Consider the following 12,400-nt stretch of genomic DNA (forward strand, 5'->3'; position numbering starts at 1 on the left):
GGCGCAGTATGAAAATATAAATGAGCTATTTGGACACTTTATGGGGTATTCCAGTTATAACAAACTATCCCCTATGCATTTCTATGGGAGCGCTGGAGATAGCCAAGTAGCTCCTATAGAAATGAATGGATCGGTGGTGTGCTTTTTATTTATTTTTACCAGTCACGCTGTCCATTTCAGGGTGGGATCCACAGGTAATAATGCACAACACAATAGATGCAAGCATTATATATGGACTAAGCCCTCACTCTGATATGAAAAAATCGGAGACTCTCAGACAATATATTTTGATCAAAACATATCTGTGACCGCCTGCCCACGCCAAGGTGGTCTCAGTCAGGCAGGACCTACTCTAAACCTACCTATGTCGTTGGGCATCTACATTCAGGAGAGCCGACCCTGCACATATAGGGCCAGATTTATCATGACTCTGACAGCTCACTCCACTTTAACATATGGCTAAAGTCAGTTTTAGCCAAGTCAGATTTATGATCGGCCCTTTAAGACTGTAATAAATGTGGTTTGACGGTAGCAGTTTATCCGTCAGTAAGCAGCTTTACAAAAGTCGCACGTTTTTATCAAAAAGTCGCACGTTTTTTTATAAAAAGTCGCATGTTGTATTAAAAAGTCTCATAAGATAAGCATGGTCCTCACTGGAGTGAAATTGGGACTTTTTTGCGACTTTTTTAAATAGTCCCAATAGTAAATCTGTCTAGAGATTCATTTACATAAGAAAACACGCCCACTTTCAGAAAACTGGCGAGCATAGTGCAGAGCAGAAAAAAGTCGCGAATTTGTGCGCAGTTTTAGCGTTTGGGACTTTTTTGGGACTTTTTCAATCCATTATTCTGACCTGAGCTAATGATAAATCTGGCCCATAGAGGTGACTAGGAGCAGCACACTATGTGCACCAAGCAACCAATGAGAGGAAGAACTCGCACACCTATATGTACCACCTAATTAAAGTCGCCTGTGGGACAGGAAAAAAACATCCTGAACGATATGATTGATAAATATGCGGATTTCCATGGCTACGTTTATGAAAAAAAATCACAGACAACAGATTATAAATACAATAGATGCAAGCATTATATATGGATTAGAGGTGACTAGGAGCAGCAAACTACATGTGCAGGGCCTGCTCTCCTGAACATAGATGCCCAACGACATAGGTTTAGCGTAGGACCTGCCTGACTGAGACCATCTTGGCGCTGGTAGGCGGGCAAAGATGTGTTTTGATCAAAATATATTGGCTGAGAGTCTTAGATTTTATCATATCAGAGTGAGGGCTTAAAGAGGACCTTTCATGGGTCCAGACATTATAAACGAAGTATCAGGATATGTAGGGCATAGTGCATAGATCTAACTGCACTTACAATTTTTTCTGGGCACTGCTCCGTTCGCCCACTGTGGCCCCCGTTGTATTCTCCCACCTGGTATGCTAATTTTAGCATCAGTACAGGGAGGATGAGACTGCCCTGTTTCTCAATGGGCGTCTCCTTCTACGTGGCTGTAACGCGGTCCAATCACAGCGGAGAGCATAACAGCCAAGGAGAAGGTGAGGTTTTTTTTTTCTCCCTGACTTACCAACTAGGATGTGCGGCCACCATGATGTTCCTATAGCCCGATGGTGGTGAATTATCAATTATCCTGGAAGTTGGCGTCGGCGATAAAGAGGGATTCCCAAGATCCAGCGCCACCACTGGAGGTCCAGCTACCGCAGCCCCTGCAACCGGAGATATTGAATCCATTTCCTCCGGCAGAACGTTGCTGCAGTGATGGCGAGTGTGACCACCAGGTCATTACCAAGATCAGCCACTAGAGGTCAGTGGAGCTCCACTACAGCAACAAGCTTAGCATACAAGAGGCAGGAGCGACCTCTGTCTTTTAGCAGCAGTAGCTGCTAAAAAGATTTCAAGAACCTCCTCTAAGGAACTTCTTCCCCAGCCTGCTTAAAGAAAAGAAGAACCATGAACTAATGGGAGCCACTTCATGGACTGGACTTGATGGGTGAGGACGTGTTGGCTCGTTTTATGTTTGGTTGCCCCCGTTTGTTCCTCACATGTCTGTGAGGACTCCCCCCATCTTCAGAAACATTCACGGTTGCGCACCATTCCTTTCTCCCCCCTTCTCAGGTTGATTGGGAGCCCCTTTGCTTAAAAGAGTTCTCATTACCATTGCTGCTACTTTATATTTTATATTACTACTCCATGTGGATTATAAATGACATTGTGCCTTATGTGGATTACCAATAATGATGTTGTTATTTCCCGTGGATTACAAAGGACTTTTTGCACTAAAGATTCCAGTTTGGTGCATGTCATCCGCCAGCACTGAAGAAAAGGACTCTAATGTGAATTGCACTACGCTATTGCCTTATATATTTGCATTGTGTTTGCACTAACCTTTTGAGTTTCAGCAGCGTTCAAGTATTTTGCCCATTGTCTGTATTCTTTTATAGGTACTGCAATGTGATGTTATGGACTTTAATTGGACTCTGCACTTTATATGGTTAGCCAGATAATTAGCACCTTACTCTAATGCTCATATGGACTGCCTCTGAGGACGTTAATACTAATGGTTCTTATTTTACCTTGTGTTAGCTTAGAAAGCCTAGGCATTGTATTGTATTTTTGCTACACAAGGGGGACCAATTGTTAAGTCACAAGCAAATCTTACACCGTCAAGGGTAAACCCGCTGCTAATGTGTGTTTAGAGGGAGTAGCCCTCCTGGAGTGCTTGGAGAGAACCGGCTCCTCCTCCTACTTTAGTGTGTCCTAAGGCATTGCGCGCCGCCTTAAGGAAAAATATTAAGTTACCTTAGACAGAAGAAGCAAAGTTATACAGTCAACCTGTCAGTACAGCCGGGCCAGAGAGAAACAGATGTAGCAGAGTCGAGTTTGCCTGCCAGTTTTAATGCTAAAACCTGCTGGGACCAAGACAAAGTCTGTAAACCGTTTTGGAGAACGTTTATGCAAAGTAAAGCTGCTGTTCAATTACATACAAGGTCTGGACGCAATCTTTCTTTCAAATGCCTCAATTATTCCCCCTATTTATTGCTTCGGAGCCAAAGCCTGGGGTCCAGCTGTATCCAGGTAGGAGCACCTTGACACATCTAAAGGGAGATTTTAGGCCGCATTATACCACTCGGCATTCCTACACCTGGGCCCTAGGGAGAGGCGCCCGTCGCACATGCCAGCAGGATCAACTCAGATGCCAGGCCCTATCATGCGCCTACACCATAGTCGACACTATTGGACCATGTGCAGTACATCTACCTCTGCTTCCCCAGCAGCACAGATGACTACTGAACATGAGATGGCATCATCATCTATTTTTTTCTTGTAAAAGGATAGTGGGTGGTACCTATCCATTGCTGCACGTTGCTCCCTAGGATGGTGGGGCCATCTAAGAGACTGGAAGTCCTTAGTCCAGCCATCTTGGATCTTGGTAACTACACATGCATCCCTAGTAACATAGTATATAAGGCTGAAAAAATACATTTGTCCATCCAGTTCGGCCTGTCATCCTGCAAGTTGATCCAGAGGAAGGCAAAAAAAGACCCTGTGAGGTAGAAGCCAATTTTCCCCACTTTAGGGGAATAAAAAATTCCTTCCCGACTCCAATCAGGCAATCAGAATAACTCCCTGGATTAACGACCCCTCTCTAGTAGCTATATCCTGTAATATTATTACACTCCAGAAATACATCCAGGCCCCTCTTGAATTCCTTTATTGTACTCACCATCACTACCTCCTCAGGCAGAGAGTTCCATAGTCTCACTGCTCTTACCGTAAAGAACCCTTTTCTATGTTTGTGTACAAACCTTCTTTCCTCCAAATGCAGAGGATGTCCCCTCGTCACAGTCCTAGGGATAAATAGATGATGGGATAGATCTCTGTACTGACCCCTGATATATTTATACATAGTAATTAGATCTCCCCTCAGTCGTCTTTTTTCTAAAGTGAATAACCCTAATTTTGATAATCTTTCAGGGTACTGTAGTTGCCCCATTCCAGTTATTACTTTAGTTGCCCTCCTCTGGACCCTCTCCAGCTCTGCTATGTCTGCCTTGTTCACAGGAGCCCAGAACTGTACACAGTAGATTAGAGAGTTTACCTAGACGGATTGCCAGTACCTCGCATCTGGAGTCTGCAGGAGAAAACGTTATCCTCCAGTTTGAGAGAACTTGTAGCCATCCATCTAGCTTAACTACACATTGGTCCTCAAATCAAGCGGAGGCTGTCAGGATCATTAACAGACAGGGAAGCATGTGATTGCAATCTCTGAAATGAGTGGGAATGAACTTGACTTGGGCATAAAAGAAACTTTCTGCAGTTCACATTCAGAGAGCTTTCAGTGTGGTGGCAGACCAACTGAGTTGGAGGCACTTTAGTCCTAGGAGAATGGTCTATGAGCTGGGAGTTCTTTCATAAGATCACTCTGAGATAGGGAGTGCCAGAGATAGTTGCTCTGTTCATTCCGTGAAGGTTCAGGCTGACCTACACATTACCTCCTGTTTCCATGATACCAAGGATATTGATGAAGATCAGGCAAGACCAGGCCATGGTAAAAGCAAACATACTATTCTGGCAAAAGAGAATGTGTTTTTTCCCAACTTATTCAGATGAGTCAAGGGCAATATTGGAGACTTCCCATTGCAGAACCCGGTATCTCAGAGTACTCAGCTATGCCCAGCCCTTAATGTATTCTACAGTCGTGGCCAAAAGTTTTGAGAATTACATAAATATTGGAAATTGGAAAAGTTGCTGCTTAAGTTTTTATAATAGCAATTTGCATATACTCCAGAATGTTATGAAGAGTGATCAGATGAATTGCATAGTCCTTCTTTGCCATGAAAATTAACTTAATCCCAAAAAAACATTTCCACTGCATTTCATTGCTGTCATCAAAGGACCTGCTGAGATCATTTCAGTAATCGTCTTGTTAACTCAGGTGAGAATGTTGACGAGCACAAGGCTGGAGATCATTATGTCAGGCTGATTGGGTTAAAATGGCAGACTTGACATGTTATAAGGAGGGTGATGCTGGAAATCATTGTTCTTCCATTGTTAACCATGGTGACCTGCAAAGAAACGCGTGCAGCCATCATTGCGTTGCATAAAAATGGCTTCACAGGCAAGGATATTGTGGCTACTAAGATTGCACCTCAATCAACAATTTATAGGATCATCAAGAACTTCAAAGAAAGAGGTTCAATTCTTGTTAAGAAGGCTTAAGGGCGTCCAAGAAAGTCCAGCAAGCGCCAGGATCGTCTCCTAAAGAGGATTCAGCTGCGGGATTGGAGTGCCACCAGTGCAGAGCTTGCTCAGGAATGGCAGCAGGCAGGTGTGAGCGCATCTGCACGCACAGTGAGGCGAAGACTTTTGGAAGATGGTCTGGTGTCAAGAAGGGCAGCAAATAAGCCACTTCTCTCCAAAAAAACCCATCAGGGACAGATTGATCTTCTGCAGAAAGTATGGTGAATGGACTACTGAGGACTGGGGCAAAGTCATATTCTCCGATGAAGCCTCTTTCCGATTGTTTGGGGCATCTGGAAAAAGGCTGGTCCGGAGAAGAAAAGGTGAGCGCTACCATCAGTCCTGTGTCCTGCCAACAGTAAAGCATCCTGAGACCATTTATGTGTGGGGTTGCTTCTAATCCAAGGGAGTGGGCTCACTCACAATTTTGCCCAAAAACACAGCCATGAATAAAGAATGGTACCAAAACACCCTCCAACAGCAACTTCTTCCAACAATCCAACAACAGTTTGGTGAAGAACAATGCATTTTCCAGCACGATGGAGCACCGTGCCATAAGGCAAAAGTGATAACTAAGTGGCTCGGGGACCAAAACGTTGACATTTTGGGTCCATGGCCTGGAAACTCCCCAGATCTTAATCCCATTGAGAACTTGTGGTCAATCCTCAAGAGACGGGTGGACAAACAAAAACCCACTAATTCTGACAAACTCCAAGAAGTGATTATGAAAGAATGGGTTGCTATCAGTCAGAAATTGGCCCAGAAGTTGATTGAGAGCATGCCCAGTCGAACTGCAGAGGTCCTGAAAAAGAAGGGCCAACACTGCAAATACTGACTCTTTGCATAAATGTCATGTAATTGTCGATAAAAGCCTTTGAAACGTATATAGTGCGTGTAATTATATTTCACTACATCACAGAAACAACTGAAACAAAGATCTAAAAGCAGTTTAGCAGCAAACTTTGTGAAAACTACTATTTGTGTCATTCTCAAAACTTTTGGCCACGACTGTAGAGGGCTTCAGATGCAGTCATGAACACCTTATTCAAGTCAGGAGCTGACTCGAAAGTGTGGTGATGTGAACAGTGAAGGGTATGGTAAAGTCCTGGAATTGGGGTATATCTCACCCAGATTCCTCAACTGGGTGAGGTAAGTAAGATCCAGAATAGCACTGGCTTCAGCAAGCATAGTTGCTGGAGCTATTTTTCTTTTTGTTGTTGTATGGGCTGGATTTTATTTGGATTGGGAAGGTAGGTTTGGTAGTGCGATCTTTCCAATCCACCCCATTCCAGGGAAAGATTTTTCCCTAGCATGAGGGATCCCCAGGTGTAATCCACCTGGGATCGTTAGTGGGAAGTAAAAGCCCATTCCAGACTGTCAATCTGGGGAGAGAGTGATTTGGAACAGAGACCTGCAGAGGACTAAGGGGCCACGAGGCTATGTGAAGCCTGATCTCTTCCCGGTGTGGATTGTTGGTTGATGAGCGGACCGACTAACGGCTTGGAGCCTGAGACCCTGACCCTAAGCGATGTTCTTTAGGTGAGTCAGCGATATGATGTTTGTATTAGCAAGTGCCTAGATGGGCAGGTGTTTATTTTGTATTGTTTATGTTTGGGCTGGTGAAAATAAACCGTCATTTGGACTTCAATCCTGGTGCCGATGAAAAAATCTGTGATTGTGACCCCCTGAAAGAAGGTGATGCCTTACAAAAGCATATGTTAGAATCAAGAGAATATTTCTAGCTTGGTGTTTGTAGAAGGAGTTAGATAGTTCAGATCCATCTCTAGTTAAAATATTGGAATTACTACAGAAAGGCTTAGAGAGAGGACTTGAATGTCTCTACCCTGAGAGTCCAAGTGGCAGCTACTGTACTTTATATCTGCTTTTCTAGGCAAGTCTTTCCCAAGAACCTTTACTCAAGATTAAGACCTATAGTTTTAAGGTTGGTGCCACAGTGGGACCTCTTGGTAGTCCTTTAGAGCCACTGCGCCCATACATTTGAGCCACTGAAGGAAGGTGATATGAAATTCCTGTCTTATAAGGTTGCATTTCTACTGGCCATTACATCATCTGAGAGGCTTAGTCGGCTTCAGGCCTTTTTGGCTTCTGAGCGAAATACTAACTTCCTCCCAGATACACACTTACCTACCTTCTCTCCAAAGTTTCCTTCCTTTGAAAATATCAACCATGTCATCTCCCTGTGTTGTTTCCCGAGCATTCCTCTACATTCCATAGATATTCCTACAAAATTTACCTTCAGAGAACTAGTCTGTTCAGGAAGATTCAGAATTTGTTTCGGACTAACAAAGGCCTAAATGCCTGTTAACCAATTCTATGTAAGTGGATTAACGAGGCCATCAAATTATCTTTTCAGTCTTGGAACCTCCTTCCTTTGTTTGAGCCCATTCTATCCGTTCCTTCCCGCCAATCGCCTGCTTGTTAGTGGAGGAGATTGCTGCTATTACTTGAATAAGGCTCCGTAATTCACACTGGTGCATCGCAACTAAATAATCCCCGAATATAGCCTGATAGTTTTAATTTGTATTAGTATAGGATTGTGGTTTTAATGATAGAAATAAAGCATGTAGTTTTTTAAAGCATAGGTAGGACCCCTACAGTGATTTTCCGGCCAATTGACCGACATTGTTCTGTTCATGGTATATCCCGAGGGACTAAACCAGGGCCAATTTAGAGAACTGGATAGGAGAGCACAAAGCCTCTGGGTACCCAAAACCCAGCACACAATAACAATATATAAATCTGAATACTAGCTAGGGCTCTCAGTAATAAAGATGACCAGTTAGCTCTCTACTTATAAAATGTATTACAGATAGCATACAACTATTCCTAGTCGCTGAAGAGAGAATGACTCTGGCAGGCCACTGTTCACACACAGACATTTGCTGTTGTTTGGATTTTGTATGTCCTTTACGTGCAACACTGGTTAGGAAACACTTGAGGGCGAGCCGCTTTGCGTGATACTTTGGAGTGTGAGACACTTTTGGGCAATAGTTGCTCTATTCAGAAATATGACCCTCATGTGCAGTAGTGACTGCAAGATGCTAGGAAGAAGCTACACATGGTGCTACAGCGCTGAGGCAACCCACAACTCCAATATTCGTGGAGCATGGAGGTACAAATAGGCTAGGAGCCTGAATTAACGCTCAGGGGGGAAAATTCCTATATTAGGGCTGGCTGTATGGGGGCAAATTACTATGTGTGGGGGAAATTACTATATGGGGCAGTGTGGGGGAAATTACTATATGGGGGCAGTGTGGGGGAAATTACTACACTGCTCAAAAAAATAAAGGGAACACTTAAACAACACAATGTAACTCCAAGTCAATCACACTTCTGTGAAATCAAACTGTCCACTTAGGAAGCAACACTGAGTGACAATCAATTTCACATGCTGTTGTGCAAATGGGATAGACAACAGGTGGAAATTATAGGCAATTAGCAAGACCCCCCCAATAAAGGAGTGGTTCTGCAGGTGGTTCCCACAGACCACTTCTCAGTTCCTATGCTTCCTGGCTGATGTTTTGGTCACTTTTGAATGCTGGCGGTGCTTTCACTCTAGTGGTAGCATGAGACGGAGTCTACAACCCACACAAGTGGCTCAGGTAGTGCAGCTTATCCAGGATGGCACATCAATGCGAGCTGTGGCAAGAAGGTTTGCTGTGTCTGTCAGCGTAGTGTCCAGAGCATGGAGGCGCTACCAGGAGACAGGCCAGTACATCAGGAAACGTGGAGGAGGCCGTAGGAGGGCAACAACCCAGCAGCAGGACCGCTACCTCCGCCTTCGTGAAAGGAGGAACAGGAGGAGCACTGCCAGAGCCCTGCAAAATGACCTCCAGCAGGCCACAAATGTGCATGTGTCTGCTCAAACAGTCAGAAACAGACTCCATGAGGGTGATATGAGGGCCCGACGTCCACAGGTGGGGGTTGTGTTTACAGCCCAACACCGTGCAGGACGTTTGGCATTTGCCAGAGGACACCAAGATTGGCAAATTCGCCACTGGCGCCCTGTGCTCTTCACAGATGAAAGCAGGTTCACACTGAGCATATGTGACAGAGTCTGGAGACGCCGTGGAGAACGTTCTGCTGCCTGCAACATCCTCCAGCATGACCGGTTTGGCATTGGGTCAGTAATGGTGTGGGGTGGCATTTCTTTGGAGGGCCGCACAGCCCTCCATGTGCTCGCCAGAGGTAGCCTGACTGCCATTAGGTACCGAGATGAGATCCTCAGACCCCTTGTGAGACCATATGCTGGTGCGGTTGGCCCTGGGTTCCTCCTAATGCAAGACAATGCTAGACCTCATGTGGCTGGAGTGTGTCAGCAGTTCCTGCAAGACGAAGGCATTGATGCTATGGACTGGCCCGCCCGTTCCCCAGACCTGAATCCAATTGAGCACATCTGGGACATCATGTCTCGCTCTATCCACCAACAGACTGTCCAGGAGTTGGCAGATGCTTTAGTCCAGGTCTGGGAGGAGATCCCTCAGGAGGCCGTCCGCCACCTCATCAGGAGCATGCACAGGCGTTGTAGGGAGGTCATACAGGCACGTGGAGGCCACACATACTACTAAGCCTCATTTTGACTTGTTTTAAGGACATTACATCAAAGTGGGATCAGCCTGTAGTGTGTTTTTCCACTTTAATTTTGAGTGTGACTCCAAATCCAGACCTCCATGGGTTGAAAAATTTGATTTCCATTTTTTTTTTTTGTGTGATCTTGTTGTCAGCACATTCAACTATGTAAAGAACAAAGTATTTCAGAAGAATATTTAATTAACTCAGATCTAGGATGTGTTATTTTTGTGTTCCCTTTATTTTTTTGAGCAGTGTATATGGGGGCAGTGTGGGGGAAATTACTATATGGGGGCATTCTGGGGGAAATTACTATATGGGGGCATTCTGGGGGAAATTACTATATGCGGGGCAGTGTGGGGGAAATTACTATATGGGGGCAGTGTGGGGGAAATTACTATATGGGGGCAGTGTGGGGGAAATTACTATATGGGGCAGTGTGGGGGAAATTACTATATGGGGGCATTGTGGGGGAAATTACTATATGCGGGGCAGTGTAGGGGAAATTACTATATGGGGGCAGTGTGGGGGGAATTACTATATGGGGGGCAGTGTGGGGGGAATTACTATATGGGGGGCAGTGTAGGGGAAATTACTATATGGGGCAGTGTGGGGGTAATTACTATATGGGGGGCAGTGTAGGGGAAATTACTATATGGGGGCTGTGTGGGGGAAATTACTGTATGGGGGCAGTGTGGGGGAAATTACTGTATGGGGGCAGTGTGGGGGAAATTACTGTATGGGGGCAGTGAGGGGGAAATTACTATATGGAGGCAGTGTGGGAGAAATTACTATATGGGGCAGTGTGGGGAAAATTACTATATGGGGCAGTGTGGGGGAAATTACTATATGCGGGGCATTGTGGGGGAAATTACTATATGCGGGGCATTGTGGGGGAAATTACTATATGCGGGGCAGTGTGGGGGAAATTACTATATGGGGGCAGTGTGGGGGGAATTACTATATGGGGCAGTGTGGGGGGAATTACTATATGGGGCAGTGTGGGGGAAATTACTGTATGGGGGCAATGTGGGGGAAATTACTGTATGGGGCAGTGTGGGGGAAATTACTGTATGGGGCAGTGTGGGGGAAATTACTATATGGGGGCAGTGAGGGGGAAATTACTATATGGGGCAGTGTGGGGGAAATTACTATATGGGGCAGTGTGGGGGAAATTACTATATGGGGCAGTGTGGGGGAAATTACTGTATGGGGCAGTGTGGGGGAAATTACTGTATGGGGCAGTGTGGGGGAAATTACTGTATGGGGCAGTGTGGGGGAAATTACTATATGGGGCAGTGAGGGGGAAATTACTATATGGGGCAGTGTGGGGGAAATTACTATATGGGGCAGTGTGGGGGAAATTACTGTATGGGGCAGTGTGGGGGAAATTACTATATGGGGCAGTGAGGGGGAAATTACTATATGGGGCAGTGTGGGGGAAATTACTATATGGGGCAGTGTGGGGGGAAATTACTGTATTGGGGCATTGTGGGGGAAATTACTATGTGTGGGGGAAATTACTATATGGGGCAGTGTGGGGGAAATTACTGCATGGGGACATTGTGGGGGAAATTACTATATGGGGCAGTGTGGGGGAAATTACTGTATGGGGACATTGTGGGGGAAATTACTATATGGGGCAGTGTGGGGGAAATTACTGTATGGGGACATTGTGGGGGAAATTACTGTATGGGGACATTGTGGGGGAAATTACTGTATGGGGACATTGTGGGGGAAATTACTGTATGGGGGCAATGTGGGGGAAATTACTATATGGGGCAGTGAGGGGGAAATTACTATATGGGGCAGTGAGGGGGAAATTACTATATGGACAGTGTGGGGGAAATTACTATATGGGACAGTGTGGGGGAAATTACTGTATGGGGACATTGTGGGGGAAATTACTATATGGGGCAGTGTGGGGGAAATTACTGTATGGGGCAGTGTGGGGGAAATTACTATATGGGGCAGTGTGGGGGAAATTACTATATGGGGCAGTGTGGGGGAAATTACTATATGGGGCAGTGTGGGGGAAATTACTATATGGGGCAGTGTGGGGGAAATTACTATATGGGGCAGTGTGGGGGAAATTACTATATGGGGCAGTGTGGGGGAAATTACTATATGGGGCAGTGTGGGGGAAATTACTATATGGGGCAGTGTGGGGGAAATTACTATATGGGGCAGTGTGGGGGAAATTACTATATGGGGCAGTGTGGGGGAAATTACTATATGGGACAGTGTGGGGGAAATTACTATATGGGGCAGTGTGGGGGAAATTACTATATGGGGCAGTGAGGGGGAAATTACTGTATGGGGGCAGTGTGGGGAAATTACTGTATGGGGGCAGTGTGGGGAAATTACTATTTGGGGGCAGTGTAGGGGAAATTACTATATGGGGGCAGTATGGGGGCAGTGTGGGAGAAATTACTATATGGGGCAGTGTGGGGGAAATTACTGTATGGGGACATTGTGGGGGAAATTACTGTATGGGGACATTGTGGGGGAAATTACTGTATGGGGGCAGTGTGGGGGAAATTACTGTA

Source organism: Bufo bufo, chromosome 1, assembly GCF_905171765.1.
Source record: "Bufo bufo chromosome 1, aBufBuf1.1, whole genome shotgun sequence".
NCBI lineage: Eukaryota > Metazoa > Chordata > Amphibia > Anura > Bufonidae > Bufo > Bufo bufo.